This window comes from Protopterus annectens, chromosome 4.part1 (assembly GCF_019279795.1).
Source record: "Protopterus annectens isolate FY-2018-M chromosome 4.part1, PAN1.0, whole genome shotgun sequence".
In the NCBI taxonomy this organism is placed as follows: domain Eukaryota; kingdom Metazoa; phylum Chordata; order Ceratodontiformes; family Protopteridae; genus Protopterus; species Protopterus annectens.
This window is the reverse complement of record NC_056734.1, coordinates 22960967-22977418: the sequence shown is the minus strand read 5'-3', so window position 1 is coordinate 22977418 and position 16452 is coordinate 22960967.

The following is a 16452-nucleotide window of genomic DNA, read 5'->3' as shown; positions in this document are numbered from 1 at the left end:
TTGCCCTTGGATTTCTCTTTTTTCGTTTACATATGTAAGATTGGTTCCCTGAATTCTACCAATAGTTTTGGTGTTTTGTCGTTGAAGGGCTTGGACTAAATTCAGTTTGTAAAGATTTTTGCGAGGTCAGGACAGTGAATTGCGGATGTGGTTTGGTTTGTGGCCTTATTCTACGATCGGCAGCTTTGGGAAATACTGTTCAACATTCATTTTCGTCTTCCAGCTTGGATGTAACAATTTGTGTCAATATATGTCCTTTTCTATAAGGTACTGTTGGGAACTATTTGTATCTGGATTTTTGAAGAGCGTTTTTGGTTTTTCACAGCTCAGTTTTTGATAAGACAACCATATATATATCTTTAGTTGCAGGTTATTATTGACATCGGGACTATATTTTTCTCAAATATACACTTTTTTCGAGCATTCAGCTCGGGCTGGACTATCGGAACTTTGTTTCTGACGAGAGATAATTGTTCAACAGTTGTTCCTGTTTACAATCCACGGAACGGGGGCCATTTTGACTCTCCTGGCATTTTCTTTATGGACACAATTATACAGATATTATGGGATTGCTGTGTACATATGTATGTTATATTACAATATGTTTTTTTCATATTCTTTGTAGGTGGTCTATAGGCTACTTTGACTAGGATATAGCATAGGAGAGAGCCATTAGCTTAGATCGAATTACTCAAATTTTGTATTCAATGCAGACATTTTTGTAACAACGGTCTTGTATATATATCACGGAACGGGAGCCATTTTCATTTTTTTGGCCGTTCTTTTATAGACAAGGTCATACAAGTATTACATGAATATTGTGAATGTATGTTATTACAACATGTGTTTTCACATTTTTGGCATATTCTATATAGGCCATTTGCATTCTGATATGGCACAGAAGAGAGCTATACTTATGCAATCAGGTTGGTTTATGTCATATTGTTCAACAGAGTTTCATGATTTTTGTCTGCGTTGTGGGGTCAGTGTATCATGAACGACCCATGGTTTTTGTAATAGCGGGTTGGGTTTGTTAGGACATCTGAACAATTATGGTGAGGAACCAATAGGATTAGTTTACCTATGTGTATAGTCGGGAATGTTTTTTGTACTTTCAGGAACACAGACCATTGATATTAAGACATTATAGTTTTGGACACTAACTATCCATCATATAGGGCCATTACTTTTAAATTGGAAATATTTAGGCTCTTTTGGGTTCCATTGGATATAAGGGGCAGCATGTGTATTGTCCCTAATTGATCTTCTGGATGTAGTTTGGCATTATTGGTTGAGACACACTGATTATTATTTCAATTGGATTTAATTTTCTGGAACATTTTCAGCAACATTCAGTTAGACATTTATTTAAGATGTTAATTATGTTCAATATTGTGATATTACATTTTTATATTAAGGTAGAGAGATTCTAACAACTTTATTTAGGGGCAACATTGTCCAACATATTACCAGATGAGATGAAGGTCGTTCTGGTCTAATATGCTTTAAGGCTGCTTAATTTTGCTCCAAATGGAGTACATCTGTACCAGATGAGACGAAGGTCATTCTGGTTTATAATAACTATTAACAATTTTCACTTCTAGAAAGTTGGCGAATTTTTTTACCACAGGAAATGAATATTATGATTACTATGATTATTCTGGTCTACTTTAACTTGATCTAGTATGGGCCATATGAGTACCAGATGAGACGAATGTCATTCTGGTTGATTTTGAAGTTTTTTGGATATATAATTCTTTGAATATGGTAAATCACTTGTTTTTCCCAATAGGAAATTGGTATATTTTCATGTTTTGTCCCACTTAATAACATCCATAGATTGTTGGGGGTTCTGTTCAATGTTAGGGAAATGTATAGACCTTTTGTTATATCTGATAATATTGTATTGCTGAATTTTTGGTTTTGGTCTAGATATTATAATTTAGTCAAGTCTATACAATTTTCTCTTTCATTTATAGACAGACTTTGTACCCCTTTCTATTGGTGACTGTTATATACTGGTTGTTTAGTCTGGAAGTGTTTCAGAAATTTCAAAGAATATATTTTTTCTCATCATGGTACTTTTTTGAACTATTCCATTATGGATTTAAATGACATTCTACATGGATTGTCAGCTGACAAGGATAATTTGGAGGTGTTTGGTTTGACCAATAATGCCAGTTCTGGGAATAGTGAATTTATAGCTAATGATGAACAAAAATGTAGTTATACTTTTACTAAATTGGGGAGACATATGAAAACTTTACGTATGAATGTGTGGCATATGAAGCTGTTTAAAGCCTATCAAGCCAAGAACATAACACCAAGGGGGTTGAGGGTACGACTACAACCTTTGGTGGCACATGTTGATGAGGAGTTATCTAAGGATTGGGCAGAGGCACAACATTCAGCATCCATGCTCTTTGTCAGTTGTCTGTTGAAATATTATGACAGAATTATTACTAACAATTTGTCAGATATTCAAGGTTTATGCTTGGAGGCTGAACAATTTAACAAGCATCAGTTTTACTCTCAACACATTTCCAATTTAGCCAAGGAATTGTCCATTTTAGAAAAGCAATTGATGAAGAGAAAGATTAACAAATTTCAGCGTGATCTCATGGATTATGAAAAGGGGAAGCCCTTTTTTTTAATCAAAAAACAGTTAGATTTAGTGAACCTAAGATGAATCAAAGGGGTAATAATAATAACAAGAAAAGACCCAGGTCAATTCTCAGACATGCACACACCTCCTCAGATTTTACTTCTGAGGAAGAAACCTACTCTACGTCGGATGGAGAAGCATCCTCACGTCAGGCGTCCCCAGTGGCCAAAAGAAGACAGAAGCCCCCTTTAGACCAAAGGGCAGGAGGAGGGGGGGCAGAAAACATAGATCTAGGTTCCAATACTCCGACTTTACAGAATCTGTTGCAACAGATGATACAGTAACTAATAATGTTCATAATATCTCTTCTATTGCTCTCTCCCCTGGTCAAATTACACTTCTGAATAAAGGATTGAACTTTGTTCCAAGTTCTGTGGTTCCGGAACATGATTTATTAAATGATGTTAACAGTTTTTGTAGATTACTTAATCTGAAAATATTTTTTTCAGATAAGAATGATTCTCAAAGATCTACTGAATTTAGATTCAGAAAATCTACCTTTGTTGCTCCAATGAATAAACATGTTTCTATTTTCAGGGAATGTATCATGAAAGAACTACACTATGCTAATGTATATCAACCACAATTTAATAATCTAAGCCATAGTGAAAGACAGGCTTTATTAGAGCTTAAGAATAATCAACAGCTAGTCATTACAATGGCAGACAAAGGAGGTGCCATAGTGGTCATGGACTATTTAGCATATCATAATGAAGCTCTTCGACAGTTGTCGGATACTAGCTATTACAAACAGCTTAAGTTGGATCCTACTTTACGCTTCAAGGCTGAAATAGACAGGTTTTTGGAGGTGTCAGTTACTCAGGGGGTAATTACGGAGAAGGTAGCTAAGGAATTACAGGTGGAGGAACCTATACACCAGTATCTGTATTTGCTACCTAAAATCCATAAGGATGCAAAAAACCCCCCAGGCAGACCCATTGTTTCTGGGCGTGGTTCTTTAACTGAACCTTTATCCTGTTTTCTTACTGTATATTTAAAACCTTTATTAAAACATATTCGATCACGTATACAGGACACAACGGAGTTTCTCAATATAGTTCAAGATTCACAATTGGAATCCTCTTGGTGGTTGTGTACACTTGATGTGTCCTCACTATATACCAGCATACCACATGAACTAGGCATTCTAGCTGTTTCATATTGGCTTTACAAATCAAAATTGTATTCTATGGAATTCAATAATTTTTTGACCAAATTAACCTAATTTGTGTTATGTAAGAACCAAGGGAGCCCGCAGGATTTTTTGCAGGGGGGTGCAAACCCACAGCCCCACCCACATAGCTCACCCCACCCCCTGCCAACACAGCCCCGCCCAAGTCCACCCACCCCAAGCCCCGCCCACACAGCCATTCCAGTGTCCCATTACTTGGCTATTTCTCCCCATTTACTGTAGACACTGTTCAAATCTGTGTGCATACTGTTTTATGCTTTAGTTCTACAATGATTACAGGCAGTTGGATTTAATTTACAGCTTTTATTTCAAACATTATAGCCCAAACACTGAGACATTTACTAAACCTAAACAAAGCAATAGTCTTACAATGAAAACAGAGTTGGCATTAAAGCTTCTCTACTTTTGAAACTCACATTCAATGAAACAGCATTGAAACCCACATTCAAAGAAAATGCATCTGGCCACTGGCAGGTTATTTACCTTTGAACTGTTTTCAAGCAATAGGCTCCTTGCACACCATTAGGGCCATGCAAAAGTTATTTGATTTACCTGATTGTATTAATTATAATATGTAATTGAATTATATCCCTTGTATTATACAGCAGCACTTGAGTGTCTCTGCTGAAGTAATCTGAATAATTCCACATTAAAGATATCTGAAACTAATGAAGATGGTGTTGCTAGAAAACAACTGTATATTTCAGTGTTTCATCTACAAATTCAGTGCCTGCTGCCAAAGAATAAATTGCCTATGTTAAATTAAAAATGGTAAGCTGGTATATTGCAATAGAAAATGGATGACAAGCTGAAAAGCAGCTTCATAGTTATTAGGCATCTCATCCAAAGGAGGACATCCTGAGGACTGCAGCATACAAATGTATATGCTGTAGGAATAGAACCTCAAGCATTTACATTAAGATGCAAGTATTCTACTTGTGGTGCTACTAACATAGCTTTAAAACTTTATACCACAATAGAGATACCATTTGCTAAACAAAACAGTTGCACATTATAAATAGACTTTGCATGAGCAGCAGTAAACTTCGCTTCCCTTAAAACTCAGTTCCTAGAAAATGCACTTGAAAATTCCACCTGCTAACTCTAACTTGGGCATTTCACTTTCTCTCTCACAAACATACCACACCCCTCAACGCCTCAACCTTAGTGCAAGAAATCTGGACAAAGCCTAAAATAAATAGGGATAGATTATAAATATGGCTCTCAGAAACTTAGAAAATTGCAAGAGTAACATTATTTGTGTTAGTATGCATTTTTCTAAATGACATGACACCTAAAACTGAAATGTCTCATTTAGCAACTTCAATCCTTTTTAGGAGGAATATGGGGCAAAAATCTGGGCAGCTGAGGGGTATGCTACCTCCCTCTTATACACACACCAAATAATTCTGGTCAGACTTGAATTAGTTCTGGGAAGGTTGCACTGAACGGCACATTCCTTGGTTATTGTGCCCCATTTATCATAAACACTAATGTGCATACTGCTTTACTTCTGCGATGATTTAGGATTTCATTTGAAAGTTTTATTTTGCATTTTACAGCACAAACCCTAATAACATATCTGTTAAAGCAATGCAGTCTCACAATGAAAATAGACTAACATTAAAACTTCTCTGCTCTTGAAACTCGCATGCATTGAAACAGCACTGAAACCCACTTTCAGAGAAAATACATTTTGCCAATGGCAAATATTAACTCTGGGCTGTCTTCAAAATCATAGACCCCTCGAACATAACGTGCTCTTTGATACACCTTCCTGACCGTATTACATTATATTCCTTGTACAATACAGTACAGTTGTTAGAGGGCATTTTAAATTTATTGTTTTGACAATTTTTCCAGTAAACAATGAAACAAAAAGCATCCACCAATGACAAAACTGCCCAATTCAGAACATTTCCATCATAAAAAGCATACTCAAGTCCACCAGTATCAGTAAAAAATATACACAATCTCTGAAGTAGTAAACTCCACATTGAAAAAATTTGTAACTAATAAAGAGGTTGCTGCTAGCAAACACTTTATATGTCATTGTTTAATCTACAAATAAAGTGCCTGTTACCCTTGAAGAATAAATTGCTTTTGTTGCATGCAATAAAAAAATGAAAAGCTAGTAATACCGCAATAGGGAATGGATAGCAAACTGTTAACAGGTTGCTAGTTACTAGGTATCTTTGCCAAAAAGACTGCAGCATCCACCCCCTTTACAACACAATACAGCATCAGCAATGCATTTACCTACTGTGGGAGTAGAACCCACAGCCTTCAGCATCTAAAGCAAGTACACCATCTGTTGTGCTATTAACAATGCAAGCCGACTAAACATAAAGCAGCACTAAACCTTTGCTCCCCTGCAGCTCTCAGCTCCTTGTAAAATCTACTCGACACTCAGCTGTATCTCTGAACTTTTCAGCACAAGAAATCTGGAAAAAGCCAAAATTTATGGGGGGGCAAAAGGCCAAAAACCAGGGACACATTTTAAACATTGTATAATGTTTGAAAGTTGCTAGAATAAAATGCTGCGTTACCACCATACATTTCACTGCCACGTCTTGAACCCAGGGGACCCCGTGCAAAACAGTCAGAGCAACATACCACTACACCAAATCAACTGTTTTGTGAAAGAGGAAGACTGAAACTTAAATATCTACCATTTAGTGAATTCAGTTCTCACCATAGCACAGCTGTCAACCTCTTTAAAGCACAAAATACCTGAACAAAGCCAATAATGGGTGACTACAACCACCAAACATTAAGTGAATTCAGTTCTCACCATAGCTCTCAACCACTTAGCAAACACCCGGGCAAAGCCAGTAATGGGAGAATATAGCCCCCAAACATATTCAGTGAAATCAGTTCTTACCACAGCTCTCAACATTAGCAAAAAACCTGGATGAAGCCAATAAATGACAACATAAGATCACAGAGATGCACATCTAGACAAACCGAAAGACTGTTAACAAGCATGGTGGAACATACTCATATATTAGACTAAACCCTTGTTCTTCTGTATGCATTTTTCTTGTACATAGCCTGTTGCAGGTGTATGTGTAATGTAACACGTTGTTGTAACAACTTGTTTGTTGCTCAGGTCTGCACACAGTACAAAAGTGATGGTTAAGAACTGAGTGAACCGCGTTCCACAATAATCTCTTCCTAAATGAAGTTAAATGAACTACAGGAAAGTAAACTCACTAGAGCATCCCTGCCCCCTCAGCCGAAATCCAACAGCTGGCTGACATCACTGTGCATTCCCAGTGCGATGTCAGCCCAAAAACAAAAAATTTTTAAAAGCTGGGAAATTTGGAAATTTAGCGGTGCCACTCAAGAATCTTGGCACACCGTTAATTTGGACCTCAAAACCAGTAAAAAACGAGAAATTCAGCACAGTTGAGAGGTATGCACCCAACTCGCAGTCATCACCAAACATGGTCAGCCACACTTCTGAGGTACTTGGGTATTGGTTTGGATGTCTGCAAAACAAATGCGAAATAACTGCCAAACAGTAGAGTCCCTAGTGATCCCATTCACTGGAATCTAATTGTTAAAACAGTAGAAGAAAAAAAAAACATTTCTACAGTCTGAGTCATTAAATTAGACCCTAAATCCAGAAAGTAATGTTAAACAGAGGGAAAACGACATTCCAACCACACGTTCATGTAGGTCCAGATGTCATCAACCCACACCCCGCCATTTTTAAATGTACGGTACTCTAAAATGTAGCCAGTGTATTCAGTTAAGTGTCTTCAAGGCTGAACTTGTGCTTTTAGAAACTGTTAGACACGTATACAGCAACCACTACTCTTTGCATGTATAATATATTTCAATTATGTGTAATAATATGTTTAGCCATAAGATGGCAGTGCTTTCTGGTGGACACTTATGGTAATATTGTGATGCAATTTCCTGTTAATTGTGCAGTGTGTTCATGATATTTAAAAAAAAAAAAAAAAAAAAAAGCAACCATTAGTTTAGACTGCAGTCAGGCTGTAAGTGTCCAGTAGAAGTTTTTCTAACACAAATCACTGCCTATTTCATGCTTAGGCATCAAAGTATAAACTATCCATAGGATTCACGAAGCCTCCGTGTAAGAGTTATAACTCTTGCACAGAGGCTGCAGTTAAACGGAGTGATGTCAGCATGCTTTGCATATTCATGAGAGCATGCTGAATCACACTAAAATAACACAGTCCGTGTAAGACAGTAGGGGGCATGTCCGTGGCCGAGCCTGCAAGCGGACACGCCCCAGAAGAGTAAAGTGCCCAAAGTAAACACCCATGACAGACTCCACGGAAATGTGAATAAACACAACACAATACATGCCCCTACAGACTATGAACAGAAAATATATAAATGAACATGTTATATATATATTTTTTAAATTGTAAAGATGTTTGCCCGTGAGTGCGCTCGTTTGCACGGGCATGCCCATAGCGCAGCTGCAGTTAGCAGTCAGTGGGAAAGCATATAAGAACTAAATATGCAAAGTAAGCCAAGAAGCAATAGCATAGCGGTAGAGACATCAGCTGAAGAGCAGGCATTCATGGTTCGAGCCCCCACAACACCAAGTTTTATTTTTAGCAAAATAAGCACGAAACAAGTCCCTGACAAACATGTACACATATAAAATCACATTTTATGTAAAATGTAATGAAATAGTCCATTTATTTTGAAGAAATGTGAGGTAACAAAACAATAAAAAATGCCAGACGTGCCTATAGTTGAGCTACAGTTTAACAGGGTGAGTGCATCTGCCCGTAGGTGAGCAGTGGTTTAACATGTGCAAAATGAGTGCCCGTAGCTGAGCAGTGGTTTAACAGGTGCAAAATTAGTGCCCGTAGGTGAGCAGTGGTTTAACACGCTGAAACTGTGTGCCCCTAGCTGAGCTGAGCGTAATATGCGTGCTGACAGCCAAATGAAGCGTAAACCAGCGTAACCCATTTGCGGAGCTGCACGTGCAAAACAAACAACCAGGCCAGCTTCAACTCCAGACAGCGTTGAGCAAGCTGTAACAAACTGCCTTTACACAGACACACCCTAGCCTGTCTAGACAGTCATAAAATAAAAAGCAGTGGCCAGGTTCGAGCCTGGGATACCATGCACCATAGTCAAGGTACTGAACCACTAAGCTACAACAGCTGTAAGAGAAATGCAGTAATAGCAAATATATAGGAATGAATAGAAAGTGGAGCATGACAAAGCAGGTTTTGTGAAGTGGATACAATTCCAAAATGGTCAATCACAAATAAGTGTAGGAAAAACGGCATATATAAGCCCCATAGGCGGGAATACACAGCATAAACGATTTGCAGAACTGACTTGCAGCCAGAATGTCAGGTGTAGGTGAGGGTAGTTGCTGAGCACAGAGGTGGGGCGTTGAGGAGTCCAGATACATGGTCTGGCTCTAGTCCACAATCATGAGGCCCAACTCCTGCAGGGCCAGGTCCTGTGGGGAGCATATGGGGCTGAGGCGTGGGACCGGTTGGCTCATGATCTTACCAGTGCCACAGGGATTTCAAGGACTGGTGAGCAGGTCCGTCACCATCATGCGGACCTGAAGAGATGCAAGCAGGACCAATTGAACCTTTGGATCAGGAGGCCCGGCAAATGCCCAACGCCCACTACTGAGTAAGTTACATTTAATTATGTATGTAAGAAATTAAATTAGCTGATATTATGGAGATGTGTATTCCAATATTACTTTATTTATATTACAGCTGCAGTTGTCCGTTCTGCAAACCAGAGCCTATGGCGATAGGCTGTGTAGTTTGCACCACCAGGCAGAGTCAGTAATCCACTCCAGTAACTGTAAAGAAATATAAAAAGTATGACAGTTAGCAAAAGAGCAGTGTAGTCATGAAGTAATAAAATGTGCAAGTAACAGTGTAAAAGTGTTTGCAAGTATTGCTTGATTACAAAAGTGTGTTGCAGTCTGAAATCCAAACAGAAAAATAGAAATGTCTGAAATAAAGTCTGAAATAAGATGCCCCACCTGTAATATCATAGTGCACAACCTGCAGCAGGCTGAAAAGTGAGAGAGGTGTGAAAGAGTTATTAATCCACCAATAAAGTAGTAATAACCCCTGTATAAAGTATACTGCAGTCAGTACAGAATGAAATGAATGTGACAAGTAGAACCAAACTGCGAATGTGTCCAAAGTGTTGCTGCAGCTGGAATGTGTATCCCAAAATCTGCATATGTTGCTCTCAGTCTGAAATATGCAGATAGTATGATTGTCTGAAATATCAAACATCCACAGTTGTCTATAGCTATATAAAGCAAATGTAGCAGGATGATGTAGCTGAACAAAGCCAGATATGAACGTGTATGAATAACAATAAAATGTATATTGATGTAGCAGTAACAGTCCTATCACCAAATTGAAGTAGTTATCATATAGGAAGCTGTAGTTAGAACAGTAGTGTGTATATATCTGTAGCTATTAGAAATGTACAGCATATGTATTGGTATTCGAAGGTGTTAATAATATTTTCTTCACCCCACTATAACCACATATAATCCATTCCACGTGAAATTGGTATGTGCAATCACAATTAACACCCCTGGACATTTGTCCTGATGGGTCATAAATATTTGCATGTCCGTTGATGCATCTGCCTGTTCATACATCCAAACCTGATGGCCTGTTGCCATCAATCAACCCTGCATGTTGTTGGACTGTGTATTGCTGTTCAAATTATGCATGTGTTATGCTTGCTGTTCAATGGTGTGAATATCTGGGTGTTTGGTTAATGGGAATACTAATGCATGCTGTTACAACTAATTGCGAATGGTATTGTATGTTACTAACCCAAACTGTCATGACATAATGCAAAACATAGAATGACAGGGAAGGCGGGTTCCAGCGGACCCACCTCTCCCACCTCAGCTGGCGAGTGCACCTGGCACTAGTGCCCAGTCTGGACCCTCCTCCGGTGGCCCTGTGCCACCTGCGGGTGGAAGTGCTACAGGGGATGGGGCCCATCCCCCCTCTGCAAGCGTGGCCGGAGGAGAACCACCACTCACCCTCCGTAGCGTCCGGACTGTGGTGCGTAGGGAGATCCGGGACTCTGTTCTTGAGCCCCTACTCCAGCTTGAGACACAGGTGGCACAACTTACGGGCATGCCTGTTGCCCGGCCTACACAGCCCCCAGCACAGCCCCGTCCTGGGCAGTGAAGGAACAGTGGCAACTGCCCATGGGTGGGGATATCAGTTCCACTGTTGCCATCTGTGGGCTCATGGGCTCTGGATATCCAAACCTCCTTCCCCGTCAATTGTGTAACCCCCCACATGTCATACACTGCCCCTGTATGCGTCTTGTTTGTCTTGTCTGTTGACCTACCAACCTACCTCCCCAGCTATACCGACTTCCTTCACCTGACATACCACTCTCACCTGAAAAAAAAAAAGGGCACTCTGTACCCACAAAACAATTAAGCCCCATACATAGCTGCCCATTCCGCACATATGTCTACCAGACATGGAAACTATCAATTACAATTGGCTGTACAACTAGTATTATTGTTGTCCTTACACCTCTCTCAGGGGTGGAAGGTATCAAATGTCACACCAAATTACAAACATATGCACAGCTGTTGCTGATGAAGAAATGGGCAGCTATGGGCCTTACCTACATCCCTCCTGCAAAACCCAAGCTTGTTTCCCTACTGTCTTACCCTCTTTGTGACCCCTTTTCACCACTTTCCCCTGTCTCCCCATTTTCATTTCTTTCAAAGAAAATAGCGGGTATGAAAAGAGTAAACACGTTTAAGCAGTTGTATTGGTGCATGCGGAGCTGAATGCCAGTGCGCATGCGTGAGCTCTGCGCAAACCAGCACTAACCCAGTTACAACTGCTTAAAAGTGCCTTAGTCACTCTGATTGACAGGTCCTGTAGTCAGTTCAAAATCAAAATAAAATCCCACTGTCAGTCCCGAACCCAGGACCTTGGAAATAGCAGTCTGCATGACTTACCACTAAGCCATGACTCTTATACAAGAACATTGTGCTAAAATAAATATATCATGTAATAGTAGGAATGAATGTAAAGGGAATATAGGATGTGTAGTACACAAAGCATGTCATTTAGAATTACTGTCAAAGCTAGTGGATTTCCATAATAGTAGTGTGTGAACAGAAACAGCCATGCTAGTTGGTAGCTAGTAGGTAATAATGTCACTGTAGCACCTTGCAAGCCACACACATACTCACAGCAGGATAATCACTGCCCATACCCCACAACCTCTTACAGGAACACATCCGGACCAAGTAATAAAATATGTGGAGCAAAGGGCCAAAACCAGGGGCACATTACAAATAATGTTACAACAAACTTAGACAGTTCAGAGAGTAACAGGTTCTGCATTTTGTGGGATGTGTGGAAGGGTATGAAGTCTGAAACTTGAATGTTTGTCACTATATTCTGACTTGAGCCCAGAGTGATTTGCCATAAAAAGCTGTGCATGAAATATTGACCAAAATATGAGGCAGAAATGTGGACAATCTGCAAATATTTGCACATATGAGAGGTCTGACACCACCATTTTGAATAGTTAAGAGCCTAGACATAGCAACAGTGAATGAGTTGCAGGGATGCCCCACAGACTCCATGTGAAATGTACAAACAGTAAGCAGAAAGGTGTAACAACACATGCAATGGTAACTATGGAGTCCTGAAAGTATGCACCACTTGCATGGCAGAAAAGGTGTAGTAATACATATGCTCATGCTAACCCACATTCACAACTGCACCATACCAGACAATTTAATGGGTGTACCCCACTGATATGTACCATTCCATGAGGCAGATAACAGATGCACCTGAGAGTCTCTGGGGCCTGCTCAGCAGCATACACAAATACCCTAATAGATGCCAAGGCCCACACCATGGCCAAACCACACTGCATGCTGTAACACCCTAGCAGATATAGCAAACATTCCAAGGTGTGAATGTACATGGAAAATAAGAAAGCCACAGTAGCACACTACAGTCAGGACACCTAGCAGGCATACAAGTAGTGACTGTAAAGGGCAAATATTGAAGCCTTAGCAACAAAGTGCAAGCAAAAGTGCAAGGAAAGCATGCACACACACACACACACACACACACACACACACACACACACACACACACACACACACACACACACACACACACATTAACAGTAGTAGTAGTTGTAGGTGTCAGTGTACATACACAGTTAGTACAGGAAACTGGAGAAATGAATGGAGGAATGTTAATCTACAACACAGCTGGAAATATGAGAGATACCAACCTTTACACTCACAGAACATTGTCCACAGCATACCAGCATGGTCCCTGCCCTTAAAATCTGAAAGGGCTACGCCTATCTCATATACCTTTTTATAGCACTGTTCTGAAATCACAGTGAGAACTGCAATCAGTACACAACTGGCTGCATGCAATTAGCAAATGCTGGCTAACAATTGGTGCAGAGGCCATCACATGGACAAATGCAGATACCTACAAAAGTATGCTATACTCCCAGTCCACACATGAAATACTTTCATTGCACCCTGAGGAGGATGTGAGAGACAGACAGAGAGAGAGAGAGAGAGAGAGAGAGAGAGACAGAGACAGAGACAAAGACAGAGACAGAGACAGAGAAAATCGAAATTAAGCAGACACAAACAAAACTGTTCAGCAACAGCCACCTGAAAGCTGACAACTGGCAAGTGGAGCAGCAGGACAGAAAACCAGATGGCAACACAAGCAGCTGTGACAAACACAGGTAATGTAAAGTAATACTATAAAGGTCTACATATTGGGAACCCTCCATATGTGTCATTGGTCTGTATCCATATGTATATGAAGATGTGCAAAGGGCAGGGGACATACAGCAACTATCAGTGAAGGCTGTACATACATTTGTATGTGAGAGCATCTATGTGCACATATCAATGTAGGCTGACTGTAGGTTGTAGTGCAATGTACAAAGTAGGTTACACAGTTATGTATCTTTAGCAGTATGTTAGTGTGTGTATACAGTATGGTAGACAAACATGTTGATATACCTGTCTATCATATGGATATGTATGTATGTCAGAATATGTATGTATATATATATATATATATATATATATATATAATATGCATATATGTATACATACATAGAGAGAGATGTAGGAATACATAGACAGATGTAGATAGATAGATAGAATATGTACAAACATATATATGTAATACACACATACAGATATAGATATATGTAGATACGTATACATAGACAGACTGATCTGACTATCTACAGGTATGACTGTATATGATGACCTCAACACCCCCTGTCCCACCCCCCCTGTCACTCTCACCCCCTCTGTGCCCCCCCTCCATATCTATAGCAATATATGTACATCAATATATATATGTGTATATGTAAACACACACACATATATATATATATATAGAGAGAGAGAGAGAGAAAGAGAGAGAGAGAAAGAGAGAGAGATGTATATATATTCTGAGTGAGGCACATCTGTACAGATGTATTGCAACAGGTGCCTGGTGACAAAGGCATGGAGTGAACACCAGTGTCAAAACTGGAGTACCATACCCCATTTCAAATCACCTACACCAGTAACCACCAGATATGTGATTGGCTGCCCACCACTGCATGTGTCAGGGGTGAACAGGGTCATACATGTGTACAATAGTGCCCCCAATGATATTCACAGTGGCACACTATTCCTGGAATACCTGCACATGGTATGTGTCAGCAGACATGGTGTGTCAGCTATGGACATGTAGGTCAGTGTACCCCTCCACACCACATAATGGATGCCATGGTATGTACCTCACATGACAGCTACAGATATGGAGAAGGACACAGTGACATGTACAACACTGTGACAATACACTCAAACACATTACCAATGCACAGTGACTGACAACACCACAGAGTACACACATACTACCCACATAGAGGTTACCACTCCTGGATTTACATGCGTAAGTCACACCCATGACAGATGTCCAACAACCATAGTAACACCTCACACCATCCACAACCTAAATGACTGCTGTGTGTCGTCCATGCCACTGCAGTAGAGAGCACATGTGGAGGTAAAGGTTCCAACCCACAGATAAAACATACCCTGAAATAAACCACACAGTGTTAAGAAGCAAGACTCCCCATGAGTACATGTCACACATACCCCTGCTGAATGTTAGTCAGATAGGTAATATGCCATATGAGTCACCCTGTGTAACTGTGTGACAGCAGCAGGTACCATCACACCACATGTCACAATGGTCAGGGTAGCAGAACAGTATGCTGCTGTAGTCCCAGGGGCAATAGCATATTGTATAGCATTGTATTGTAATGTATTGTATTGTGTTGTACTGTATTGGTATGTTGAGGTGCCTCCTTCATGGAGTGGAACCACTGCTGCTGTGTGCCAGTGTACAGGTACATATCCTGTAGTCAGGCTAGTGTTGCATAGCACTTCTATATGTGTGTTTAGCTCCTGTCAGAGTTTATGTAGCATGCAACTGGGGATACCAACAGGTCCCAGTCATGTTGTGTATTCTGCTTTCCTGAGGGCGGCTCTCACCTGGACATCTGTGATGACAGGGAGGTTACAGTCAGCTGGGATAGCTATGTCTTATTTTGGGAAAGAGGGCGGGGTGACACCTGCACTGAACCTGTATGCCACAATGTTGTCAATAAATGTGGTTTCAGTGAAATATTTGTTGTTGTGTACTCACTATGGGCATAGAGGAGGGATTCTGACCAGGTTGCTAACATAACTGAAGAAGGCCTTCTGGTTATCTGTAGTGTCCCTCTTGATTTCCCTCTCAAAGTTGCCCATGGATGTTTGTATGATGGAAAATAGATCCTTACTAGTGCTGCTCAGACATGCCTTCCCTTTATGGAATTATGCTCTGTCTTGCAGTAGCTGCCATCTTTGTAATACAATCTGTCTATGGCTGGGGTCCACCAGACAGGATGCTGTCCCTTTGTGGAGAGTGTCTTGGTCATATATGGGATTGCATGATCCATGCATTCTCGGAGATGTCTGTAGAAAGCATTTGTGTAGGGGACAGCATTGTGGGTTGTGTCTTCCACTGGCCCAGTGGGCTGAAAGGATACCATGTCACTGTTACAAAGTGTAAAGTTTGCATCTGCAATGTTATTCACTATAGTCGCTTGTGCTGGTGGTGGAGGTGGGATATGTATATCCAGGGCAATTAGTGTGTGGTCAGCTCACAGTAGTTGATGATGTAGGCCATACAGTACCTAGATACAAACCCCCAGAGTGAGGAGGTGCTCTGGACCTGAATCAGTGTTCTGACTGCTGGGGTTTGGTAGTATGTCGTATGGAGTGTGCCAGGTACTGTTGCACAGTTGCTGGCTGAGCACTGATACCTGGCCATTTACATGTGTATCCACCAATAGACAGACAGATGCTATATATGTGAGATATGTTGTATCATAACAGTCGAGTAGCATGTGTAGTATGTGTTCCAAATTCTGCTGACATATATTGCTGATATCAGGTTATTTTCTTTTTCAGGTACATGGCTCACCCGCGAAATCCCGCATACTCCACAGC